Genomic DNA, 12,306 nt, shown 5'->3' on the forward strand with positions numbered 1-12,306 from the left:
TTAGGTCCGAATCCAAGCAGATAAGATAAGCGAATGACAAAGGAAAGATAGTTCATGCATAGAAGCACAAGAGTCCACGGAATAACATGTCCATTGTAGTTCTCTCTCTTCTTCTTTGGCATACTTGTCGATTATTTATAAAATTTATCATAATATTAAGTTTACATTTTTGTAAACCCAATTCCATCCAGGAGAAACAGTACAATTCCAATGACATCAAGAATGTGTGGTCATGGGGGTGTCTTTCTTATTGACCACTCTGGCCTCCAGCACTCAAACATAACTATGAGACAAAGACATATGTTTACTGCTAGAACAGTTTACAAACATTTCACCTTAGTAATTAGTTCTGCAGTTTAGTTCATTGCTTATACATGTCTTAGTTCAGTGTAACTCGGAGAAATCTACTTCCTGCTGCTGCTGCTGAATCATCGTCCCAGCCCATTTCATCGCAAACTGGATCTAGCTACATTAATTCCATGAAATAATCCAGGTACCGAGTCGTTTTATAGTGGTTTGTTAATGTCAATATGCACAACTTCTCCTTGGTGGGAGGCCCTCCATATAAGAGGTTACATGGTCACCAAAACCATAGTATAACAACTAAAGTATTACACTGACATGTGACACAGCAGTTACATCTGTGAACTGTCTCCAACTGAGCATTTTCTGAGCCTTATGCTCCCCCCATTTATATGTTCATAACTATGAAGTTAACAAAACTATTGTGTAAATTTAAAAAATTAACAACTGAAACATCAAATTATTATGAATAACTATACATTAACCATTTTGTATTTTATGCCAAATCTGGCATATACAATATAAAAGATTCTTACATAAGACATACATCGCATTATACAAAATAGTGAAAAACAACAATGCCAACCTAATTTTTCTTAACTATGGTTTAATTAGTGAATGCAAAATAATGCTAGCATATATTGGATGAAGATAACATACAAGTAAACAAATGAAATAACAAATTTTATGAAATGTTATGTATTGCGAGGGTATTTCGAACAGTAAAGATACATCGCATGGCAGAGGAACAGAAGAGTTTTGGCAAGCAAGTTGGCAACACTGGTGTTAACCTTGAACTGTTCGCTTTCTTCTCGCAGTCATTTAGCAGTTGAATATTACTTCTGGTTGGAGTATGTCGTGTTTAAAATGGCTGCGCCGATTCAGAACCCCGCCAAATGCAAAGTGCACTCCGTCATAAGTTTTCTTCATGCAAAAGGTCACCGACCAGAGGATATTCACAAAGAAATTGTTTCTGTTTATGGGAACATTATGAATTGACAAAATGTAACAAAATGGTGTCGTCATTTCTCTGATGATAGGACCGATGTTCATGACAAACAAAGAACAGGTCGGCCACCTGTGATCTCTGATGCCATTCTTCGGAGAATGGAGGAAGCAATTCGTGCGAATAGACGTCTCACATTGACTGAATTGCATTGGATCATACCGGACGTGTCAATAACAACTCTTTATGATGTTGTGACAGCCAATTTAGGGTACAGGAAATTGTGTGTGCGCTGGGTTCTAAAACTGTTAATGGAAGAACACAAAAAGAAAAGGATGGGCTTTGCACTCGACTTCCTCACACGCTATGCTGAAGCAGGTGATGAGTTTCTTGATCACACTGTGACAAGTGATGAGATGTGGGTTTATCACCATACACCTGAATCCAAGCAATAATCAATGCAATGGTGCCATTCGAATTCACCAAAAGCCAAGAAATGCAAAACGTCGATTTAGCAAAGAAAATCATGGCTTTTTGGGACAGGCAAGGCATTCTTCTGTTGGAATTTATGCCTTCTGGAATGACAATTAATGCTGCTACATATTGCCAGACTTTGAAACGTCTTCGAAGGGCAATTTAAAACAAATGCAGGGAAATGCTGACAAGTGGAGTCTGCTTGCTTCATGACCTCGCTCGGCCTCACACAGCACTCGTGACCAAAGCACAACTCAAACGGGACGTATTGGACCATCCACCATACAGCCCGGACCTTGCACCCACCGACTTCCACGTCTTCCGTTACCTAAAGTCACATCTTGGCGGAAAATCATTACACGACGATGAAGAGATCAAAGGTGAAGTTGAAATGTGATTCCAACAGCAGGAGGGAACCTTCCATGACTGTGGGATACAAAAGCTTGTGCACCGACTTCACAAATGTTTGGATAACAGGGGTGATTACATCAAATAATACCAAATAATCCGGTTAATAAGATGTAACTAACATTTTCTACATAAATGTTCTATTTAAGGACTGCAAGCCATTGTATTTCTACTTTTCGAAATGCCCTCATATATGAAATCACTTATTTTGCGCAGGTATATTAGACACAATAGGAATTACGAAACTTTCTATGAATTACCTCTTCGGACAGTATTTTATTAGGATATTGAAAAAGGAATGAAAAACAAGGGGTTGTTTTATTTCAACTAGCGCATAAAGAAACAATATGATAGTACACAAATGATTAATCAGTACACATCATTTCCTTGAAATAAGAGTTCCTTGGCAACTAGTCCATGATGGTAAGAGTCATAAATCCTTGAACCAGTAGATGAGTATTTCCTTCGTTTCCTCCTAAGCAAAGGAAGCAGCGCCACGCGTAGTTAGGCCAGCAATACGCCATGTTTTACTCCTACTTTAAATTTTTTCTCCCTTGTCTTCCTAAGGAAAAAATGAGCTCCCGTAAGTGATAAAAGCCTATCTATAAATAAATGAAGTATAAATGTATCATATGCTTGTTTTCTACCACAATAATGTGTTATGTAAATAATTTGTATATGTGATGTGAACAAAGATAAGTTAAAACTAACAAACAAACTGTAGTAATAGAAACCAGTTAATGTAAACTTTGACATTTTAAAACTTAAGAAATTTATGTTCATAGTGTAAGTGATGGATAGACTGTCAGACATAGGTATAACTATCCTGTTATATATTGTTGTAACTCAATACTTGTATGGATTTTCATTGGAAACCAAACTCCATGTATATGAGTGAACTTTAAAGACAAGCAATTTATACAATGTTTTGGACAGCAACATGACTCTTTCCACAAAGTGGACGGTGAAGTGTGGTGACATTAACACACGTGTGCAATGAAGTAATCTCTGAGTATTGTCTCACACCACACCTGATACATTAATAAGGGAACTATAGTTGTTCAAGCCAGTACTTGCCTCATCGACGGATGCTGTTGTCCAGGATTCTCTCTGCTGAAAATGCAAGTGCAATGGGTAACAATGATGCCTGGGCCATAAGAATGGAGATCTGCCACAGCATCAGATTTTGAACAACAAGCACACTCACCACACCCAGAATGAAGACAAACACCACGGAAATTCTTTAATATGTAATACTCAGGTGAAAGTGTGTCTCTCAACGTGAAAATAACACTATGAAATAAGTGCAAACACGTACACTGGTAGCAACTAGCACACTGACCATTAGAGGCTCGTGCTTAGCTGCCAAACCTACTAGTGCACAGGCACAAAACCCAGCAGTGAGGCCGCTGCAAACTGAACATTACTGTCAGCATGCTAAATTCAAATATGTAATTAACTATCATATTATGTAATGATTTTTTAATTTCTTGTAGAAGTCTAACGTACATAGGATAAGCTGACATATCCATTCCATTAAATAAAAGAGAAGTTGACAAATACAGGGCAGCGATCCCTGTCCACAAATGTAAATATAAGTTATGTATGTGCAAAAACACTGCACGTCTCCATACTATGTCAATGTACAGTGTGGGGGCAATTGTGTAGGTACATGGTGAAAGACCCCCCTGATATGATAAAAGTTAAAATTTATTAAAAAATGAAGCAGTGATAATGACAGAATCAAAAACCAGCCAAAAGTGTCAGCAAAGACATTAATTATGAATGCACAGTAAGGCTCAGATAAATGAACAAAAACCATCATTCACTTCTTTGTACATTATTCTGTCTCACTCTCTCATATGTGGAAGCATGGTTAAGATGTATTTCTTGGAGTATGACGTGCTACGAGTGTTTTGCATTATAGCTGATTCTGAATAAGAGAAGATTTAATAATCGTATTAAGTATTTTTACTGAAGTGGAGCCAAGTTGGGAGGAATTTCCTTCACGTTTTATATCACCTTGAGAGGCATCGGTGTTCCCTGGAGTTGGCTGCCTGCATTTACAATTGAAATGTAGGAAAGGAAGTCCACGGTCATATTTTTGCAAGATTAACAAGAAGGAGAAGCTTTCAGAAGACAACCAATATAATTAGAATAGATATAGTGATGGACACAAGAAAAAGAGAAAAGTCGCAAGGTAAAGTGAATGAACAATAGCCCAATTTCGTACACACAAAACATTTAATAATAATGCAACTGTACTATCCTTTAATTTTTCCATTTTAATTATGTATATCCATTTTTTTATTATTATAATACAGCTAATATCTTCTGTTTAGTCCTGCTTCGCTCAAAAACAGGATTCAATCAACATATTTAAACATTGGGTGCTGCTACTTTCAAACTGTACAAGTAGCTTGTCCGGTATTTCTTCAGCATTACTGCACGCCATCACGAGTCAAGCAACTAGTCTGCTTAGCACACTTTGTATCAAACTTGTTGCTTTCTCATCGTCCTTTTGCCATTCTGCATACACTGCCTGTTGTTCAGTTGTCAGTTCTTGTAACAACAGCACACATTCACACCTACTGTTAATAATGTTCTCAAGTTCATATCAATGATGCACCGTACAGACAAGCCATTTCCATTTTCCCCAGCTGCCAGGCCCTTCAAGTATATTAGTATTCACTTCATATTTGCAATTGGTAACCATGTTCTTAAGGATGGTTCCCCTTATTGTACAACTTGTTTCAACAAAAAATTTCCTATAGCAGCACAAACTGGACTGGGTCAATCTTCTTCTAAAACTATGATTTGTTCATTTTGGATCAGATGGCCCCATAACATGTTGTAAATTATTAATTTCAACCAACATGGTTTCAGTTACAAAAGGTTTATTCACACTGTACAAGATGAAACTATTCAATAACAGAAGTAATTACAAAGAGTTTTTACAACAATAATCAAAAATATTTCAAACGTACTATGGAACAGTACTTTAAAATGAACCTTCAAGCGTTTTTCCTTTTATTGTATCAGTTATTACTCAATTAATGATCTAGTCATACATCCAACACAACACTTGATCAGGTAATGACAGTGTCACAACTATGGGGTCGCTGAAGACGACTGCAGTCTGAAACAGAGGTCAGTCAACACGAAGTGTTCTGAATGACGCTGACATAACAATCAGTACTTGGGGGTCTGTGGCCAACGTATCAAGCTGTTACTATAGATTGTCTGTTGGGGACTCATAACATATTAATTTCTGTAGGTTATCAATTAATAATAAGATTTCTATATTTGCGGCCTCAGGTGCTACTCTCAATGTTAGTATTGGCTCTTGTATCTATGTGAAATGTGGACAATAAGCAGTTAAGACAAGGTGAGGGTAGAAACTTTAGAAGTACACCACTACAGAAGAACCTTGAAGATTAAATGGGTAAGATTGTTTAACTAATGAGGTGATACTGAATCAAACTGAGGAGAAAAGAAACTTACGGCACAACCGAATCAGTCGATAGGACACTTCTGGAGGCATAGGAATAATCAGTTAGTTAATGGATGGAAGTATGGAGTGGAAGGTGGGGGGATGAAGGGACTGTAGAGGGAGACCTGGGCATGAACTCATTATGCTGATTGAAATGGGTGAAGGCTGCAGTGGTTGTTGAGAGCTGAGGTGTCTAGCACAGGATAAACTAGTGTGAAGAGCTGCATTACAGTCTTTGGTCTGAAGGTAACAACAACAACGGCAACAACAGGGAAGGAAGGGAGGAGGGAAGAAAGATTAGGTTTTATGCTTTATCAGTGATGAGTTCATAACAGACAGAGTGTAAGTTCAAGTTCAAGGAGTATGTTTGGAATCTTTTTTTATGAACTATGAAATACTGATTAAAGCCATAGACATTGCATAAAGGTAGGGAAATTTAGCAGACTGGACCTTTACAAGGTCTGTTCAAAAATTCCAGAACATTTGTAATTTCACGCCAATGGTGTGTTGCAGCAAAATGTGATTGGCATCCCTGCACACGCCTTTGTTTAATGCATAACTGCAGAAGCTTCATCGTTGTATGTCTGTTAGTCATTTCTCAGAGCTGTATTGAGTAGAACAATATTTTGCAGAGTTCGTAAATTTCAAGTTGGCAGTGTTAGAGAAGCAATGCGTCTCTATTAAATTTTGTGTGGAACTCGAGAAAACCTTCACAGAGACACCAAATGATGCGGGTTGCCTTTTGTGACGAGTGCTTAAGCTATACTTGTTACAAATGGTTCACACGGTTTAAAAATGACCGGATGAATGTTACAGATCGACTGTCATTCAGGACACCCTTTGACGTCAACTGGTGATGCTCATGTCAGGAATGTCAACGAAATTATGCCTGCCAATAGAAGACTGACTGTCTGAGAGATTGCAAAAGAATGTAACATTTCGGTTGGATCCTGTCACGAAATCCTGACACAGTATCTTGGAATGCATTGTGATGCTGCCAAGTTCATCCCACAGCTCTGAGTCATAAGACCAGAAAGACCTTTGCCTCGCACTCTGTGAACAGCTTTTGGACTGTGCAAATGAGATCGAGGTGTTCCTTAAGAGAATCATAACTGGTGATGAAATATGGGTCTATGGTTATTAGTTGAGACCAAGGTTCAGTCTTCACAATGGATCAGGAAAGGTTCTCAAAGGACAAGAAAGGCTTGTCAAATGTCAAATACATGCTGATAGCTTTCTTTGATGTTGAAGGATTAATTTATCATGAATTCGTGCCTTAGGGACCAACTGTTAATCAATGGTACTATCAGGACATCTTGCAAGGCCTGCGAGAAAATGAGAGAAGGAAATGCCCTGAAATGCGAGACAATTCATGGCTCTTGTGTCACGATAGTACACCTGCACTTTCATTCCTGTTGGTGGGCAGCTATTGCTCAAAAAACAAAATCAATGAGCTGCCACATCCTCCGTACTCTCCACACCTGGCCCCTGTGGACTTTTTTTTAGTTCCAAAGTTGAAAACCACGTTGAAAGGATAAAGATTGCAATGATAGACGAGATAAAAGAAAATTTGCAGACAGCGCTTTGCACAATCCAGCAAGACGTATATCAAGACTGATTCCAGAAGTGAAAACAGCTTTGTGTCTGGTGTATCAATTGTGGAGGAGAGTGTTATGAATGAGACCATGCACAATAAGTAAAAGGTAACTGTAGAAAGATTTTGTAGCCATATTTCAAGAATTTTTTGAACAGACCTGGTATAAGTTGTTGAGTTTTTCTGAAGTAGCATTAGGTAACAACTGACTGAAGTAAGTGCAGGAAATACAATAAAAAATGAACAGGAAGCTTTGAGAGATGAATAGTGAAGGCAGCAGAGGAACAACAAGGCAAATGGTGAGGTCCAGTAAGAATCCTTGGCTAACACGACATACTAAATATAACTGATGAAAGGAGAAAATATAAAAATGCAACAGTCAACATAGGCAAAAGGGAACATACACCTATAAATGTAACATTGCACAATTACAAAGCACAAATGTGTAGAGGAGAGATGCAAAGCTGTTGAAACATGTAGAACTGTAGGTATGGTAAAGGCCACATACAGGAAAATTACAAAAGCTTAGGAGAGAAGATAAGCAGCTGCAAGAACACCGAGAATTAAGTGACAGTTATCACCAAGAAAAAAGGGATGGCTGAAAAATGGAAGGAATATACAGAAGGGCTCAATTAAAAAAGGAACTTGAAGACAATAGCATGGAAAGGAAAGAGGAAGTGTACAAAGATGAAATGGGAGACACAAATGCGGGAGTATTTATCAGACTACTCAAAGATTTGAAACTATGTACATGGAGTAGACAATATTCTCTTGGTATTATTAAGGTCCTTGGGAGGACCGACCACTACAAAACTGTTCCATGTGGTATAAGAATATATGAGACAGATGAATACCTTCAGACTTCAAGAAAAATGTAATAACATCAGTATCAAAGAAGGTGAGTGGTGAAAATTGTGTTCCTGCAGCATCATAATAAAAAGTTACTGGTGTAATATAATAACAAGAATTATCTTTAGAGGGATGGAAAGGCGGACAGATGCCAAATTAAGGGAAATATCAATTTAGGTTCCTGAGGGATGTTGATACTCGTTCATGAATACCAAGCACTTTTTCTTAGGAGACAGACTGAAGAAAAGTAATTCCACATTTAGAGCACTTCTCACTTTATACAAAAATGTTGACAATGTTGACTGGAATACGCTCTCTGAAATCTGAAGCTATCAAGGATCAAACATGGAGCATGAAAGGCTACCTAAACTTGTATAGAAAACAGACTGCAGTTATAAGAACCAAAGGACATGAAAGGAAGGCAGTACTTGAGAAGAGAGTGGACAGACTGACCCCGAATATAAAACAAGCTATCAAGGAAACTAAGGAGCAATTTGGGAAAAGGAATTAAAGTTTAGGGAAAATAAATAAAAACTGTGTAGTTTGTCTATTACAGCATAATTATGTTAAGAGACGACAAAGCACTTGGAAGGTTAGTTGAAAGGGATGGATAGTGTCCCAAAAAGAGAACAGTAAAAATAAGAGTAATAGAATGAAATCAAATTAAAGTAAACAGTACTAATGGAGTTAGATTAGAAACTAACTGTTATATACACAGTAGTACATGAATTTTGTTTTTGACTGAAGGCAGCTACAGTAAAGACCGACAATAGCAAGGAAACAATTAATGAGAAAGAGAAATTTGTTAAAACTGAAAGGTGTTCATAAGTCTTTTCCAAAAGTATTTGTATGGAGTGTAGTCTAATATGAAAGTGGCATATGGACGATAAGCAGGACAGACAAGAAGAGAACAGAAACTTGAGAAATTTGGTGTTGCAGAAGAATGCTGAAGATTAGATGGGTAGAGCAAGTAACTAATGAATAGGTTGAATCAAACAGGAAATAAAAGGGACCTTTCTGGCTCAATTTGACTAAAAGATGCAGCTTGATATGACACATCCTAATTCATGGAGGAATAGTTTATTTGGTAACTGAGGAAAAGGAGGGGGGGGGGGGTTAAAATTGTTGTGAAGGGATACCATGTATGACAACTGATTCAAGTGGAGGTAGGTTGGTTATGAGGAGATTTGCACAGGATAGCCCACCATGAAGAGTTGCATGAAACCAATATTTGCCTTAAAGACAACAGCATAATGGTATGAGCGTTTCAATTCTTTAGTTCATATCTTAGAGACTACTGTGTAGGATTCCATGGAACTTTAATTCCTTCTGAACTGCTGATTAATATTTTCTTCCTCCATCTGCAGCACTGCCACAAACCTGTAATGGCTGCACCTTGTATCTTATCTTTCAAAGTTTCCAGTTTGCTTTGCTCAATTATAGAAAGTATGTTGGTGAATGGGTCTACTCACAATTATAGAAAGTATGTTGGTGAATGGGTCTACTCATCATGTGAAACCCACTCCTTGTATAATGTAATCAGATAGATAAAAAATCTATTCACCCTGTGGCAGCAGGAGAACACACATATATAAGCATAATTAAAATTTTCTTTTGCCTGTAACTCTGCTACGCTACAATGCTATTCCACATTCACATCCATTACGAATCTGTGGTGTCATCTCAACCCAGCTGTAAGTTTGCTGTTTGTATTTTATCTGTTCGTGATTGTATCTTTTGGTTTTGTTTAAAAATTTTTGTTAGTTACCTAGAATTTTCCCCATTTTCCTTCATTTATATTGCCAGTGTGCGTCAACAGCGTAGTTTAAATTTTTCAGTATTATGCTTTTGTCCAGAACTGCAATGGTGATCATTTGATGATGCTTCAGTGTTATGATCTGTGCTGTTTCTCAAATATCGTTCCAGAACACATGGTATGTGTAGGTCCATCTCTTCTGAAACTTTTACATAATCATCCCTCACCATGGTGATGCAAATAGCACTTATCTGATTAATTTTAAACTTTTTTGTGTTGCTTTGCAGAGGGGGTGTGAGTGTAACATTCATTTAGGAACCATAGAGCTATTTGGCCATTCAAGTAAGTCACCATTAACAATTCAACCATGTGACTTGCTTTAAAAATTTTCGATATTGAATGCCTTCTGCCTCTGCCAGAAGTCAGAGATCAAGTGGGGCCTGGACAAACTATAGATGCTGACTTGAATGTGATTAACTTCCTCTACAACAGAAAAATATATGGCGCAACCTTAGGTCCGTATTACACTATTATACTTCTTTGACAAAGTTGCATGGTCAAATACATTTGACATAGTGTAATAGGGAGCTTTTCTAAAATATTGCCTATTGTCAAATTTATTTGATCAAATCTATTACCTCACCTTAAATTTGGTCAAAGTGGTCGTCTCCTCTTTACTACAGGTGACTGGCATGTAAAAATGTGCCACATGTAACAATTGTGTATTGTGTACATGGAGTGGAGCAGCACATTTAAGTTGCAGCAGATGTATTTAGAAGGCTTTTGTGGCACTACAAATATAGAAAGGTGTTTTGTAATCTGGGATGAAATAAAATATTTTTTTTTCTTTTTTAGATGGAGAAATGGAAATCTACTCTCATCAAAGTGAATTAGAAAAGTATGCACTGACCGATTTATATAAGAAGTGAAAAACCAAGAAAGATGTATGGCAAGTCCATTGTCAACAAAGACAGAACATTAGCACAGTACAATTCATTTATGAAGCAGCAGTGATACGTGTAGCTCAAATTGTATTGGAACTGAGATTTGCACTAAAAGTAGTGGAACATGTGTTAACTGTAGGTAAAGATATGCACGCTAGATGACTAAATATTGCAGTCAGGAAAAAGAAACTTAATAGGCACACACAAGGCACAGAAGAAAAGGCAAGGCCGAAAGAGCTTTTGTAAGAATCACTAGCAGCTAATGTTCACAATATTTGACGACAGTGTAATGCCCCTTTTTGTACCACTTCAAAGATTTTTGTCATAGATATATGACAAATATTTGATTAAATTTCTTTGTCAAGAAAATTTGCTAGTATAATACTGGCCTTAATATGGACAATCACGTTGAATCATCTACCTTACTGTTATGTACAACAAACGCATTTCCTCCAACTTGGGTAATAATGTTAGATTTGCATGCTGACTGCAGATCCAATCAGAAACTTCCATTTTTTGTGCCATGTTCATTCCTTTTTATTATCTGCTGTCATTTACCATGTGCTGTCACATGCTGTATTCAATTGTTTTTTTACACATGTCACTCTTTAATGCTTCCTTGTCTAGAGACAGATATGCTGTGTTCGTCTCCTATTTGCCACTACTCAAACTTCCACTCCTTTCTATTTTGTATTATTCTTTTGTTACTGTCCTGCTCATTATCGACCTGTCTGTACGTTCAGCCTTATTTTCTGTTTGAGTGGCTGTAGCAGTCCTTTTTCCACCCTTCACAATGGATGGTCTTCTGGCCCTTTCAGCAGCTCATTTTCCTTTTGATGGATGTTTTCATTTCTTGCAAAGATAATGAGTAGTTGTATTATATGTCTGTTACAATTTCATTACCAAGTGGCATTTCATCTTCAACTGTTGATCCAATATTTGTTCCAGTTATCATCATTCTCTGGTTCCCTATGAAATTTGTTAACTGATTACTCAGTGGTTTAGAATCCATATTTTGTTCTTCAAATTTCCCCCTCCAAGAATATCTGATGTACCGTTCAGTCTTGACACCACTGGCTACACAGTTTCTTTCTGTTTACACACTGAGTCTGTAGTGTCATTCACCACTCACTTGTTGTTTTTGCAGTCCTCCTTCAGAAGGCCTGATTCTCCACAGAGGAGCAAACAGCAAATTTTAGTGTCTCTCTCATTAAATTTTGCAGTGTACACACAGTTCTGACATTATGTGACTGCAAATCACAATGGTTGATTCAAAGCTAACATTCACCAATTCTTTGTAACTAACTGTTCTCTGATTTTATCATTTACACCAGCAGGTGATGCACTGTCATTTTTCCTCTTTGACCCATTTTAAATCTAGTTTTTCTTTCATCCAAACATTTATTAATTCCTTCCTAATTCTGTTATAACATATTGACTAAAACAGTTCACTTTCTGACAAAATTACTGGAAAATCCTTATTATCGCTAGAGGCCTCTATTTTCTTGGGCTCACATATTTTTTTGTTTCTTCCCATAT

This window comes from Schistocerca gregaria, chromosome 3 (assembly GCF_023897955.1).
Source record: "Schistocerca gregaria isolate iqSchGreg1 chromosome 3, iqSchGreg1.2, whole genome shotgun sequence".
NCBI classification, from domain to species: Eukaryota; Metazoa; Arthropoda; class Insecta; order Orthoptera; family Acrididae; genus Schistocerca; species Schistocerca gregaria.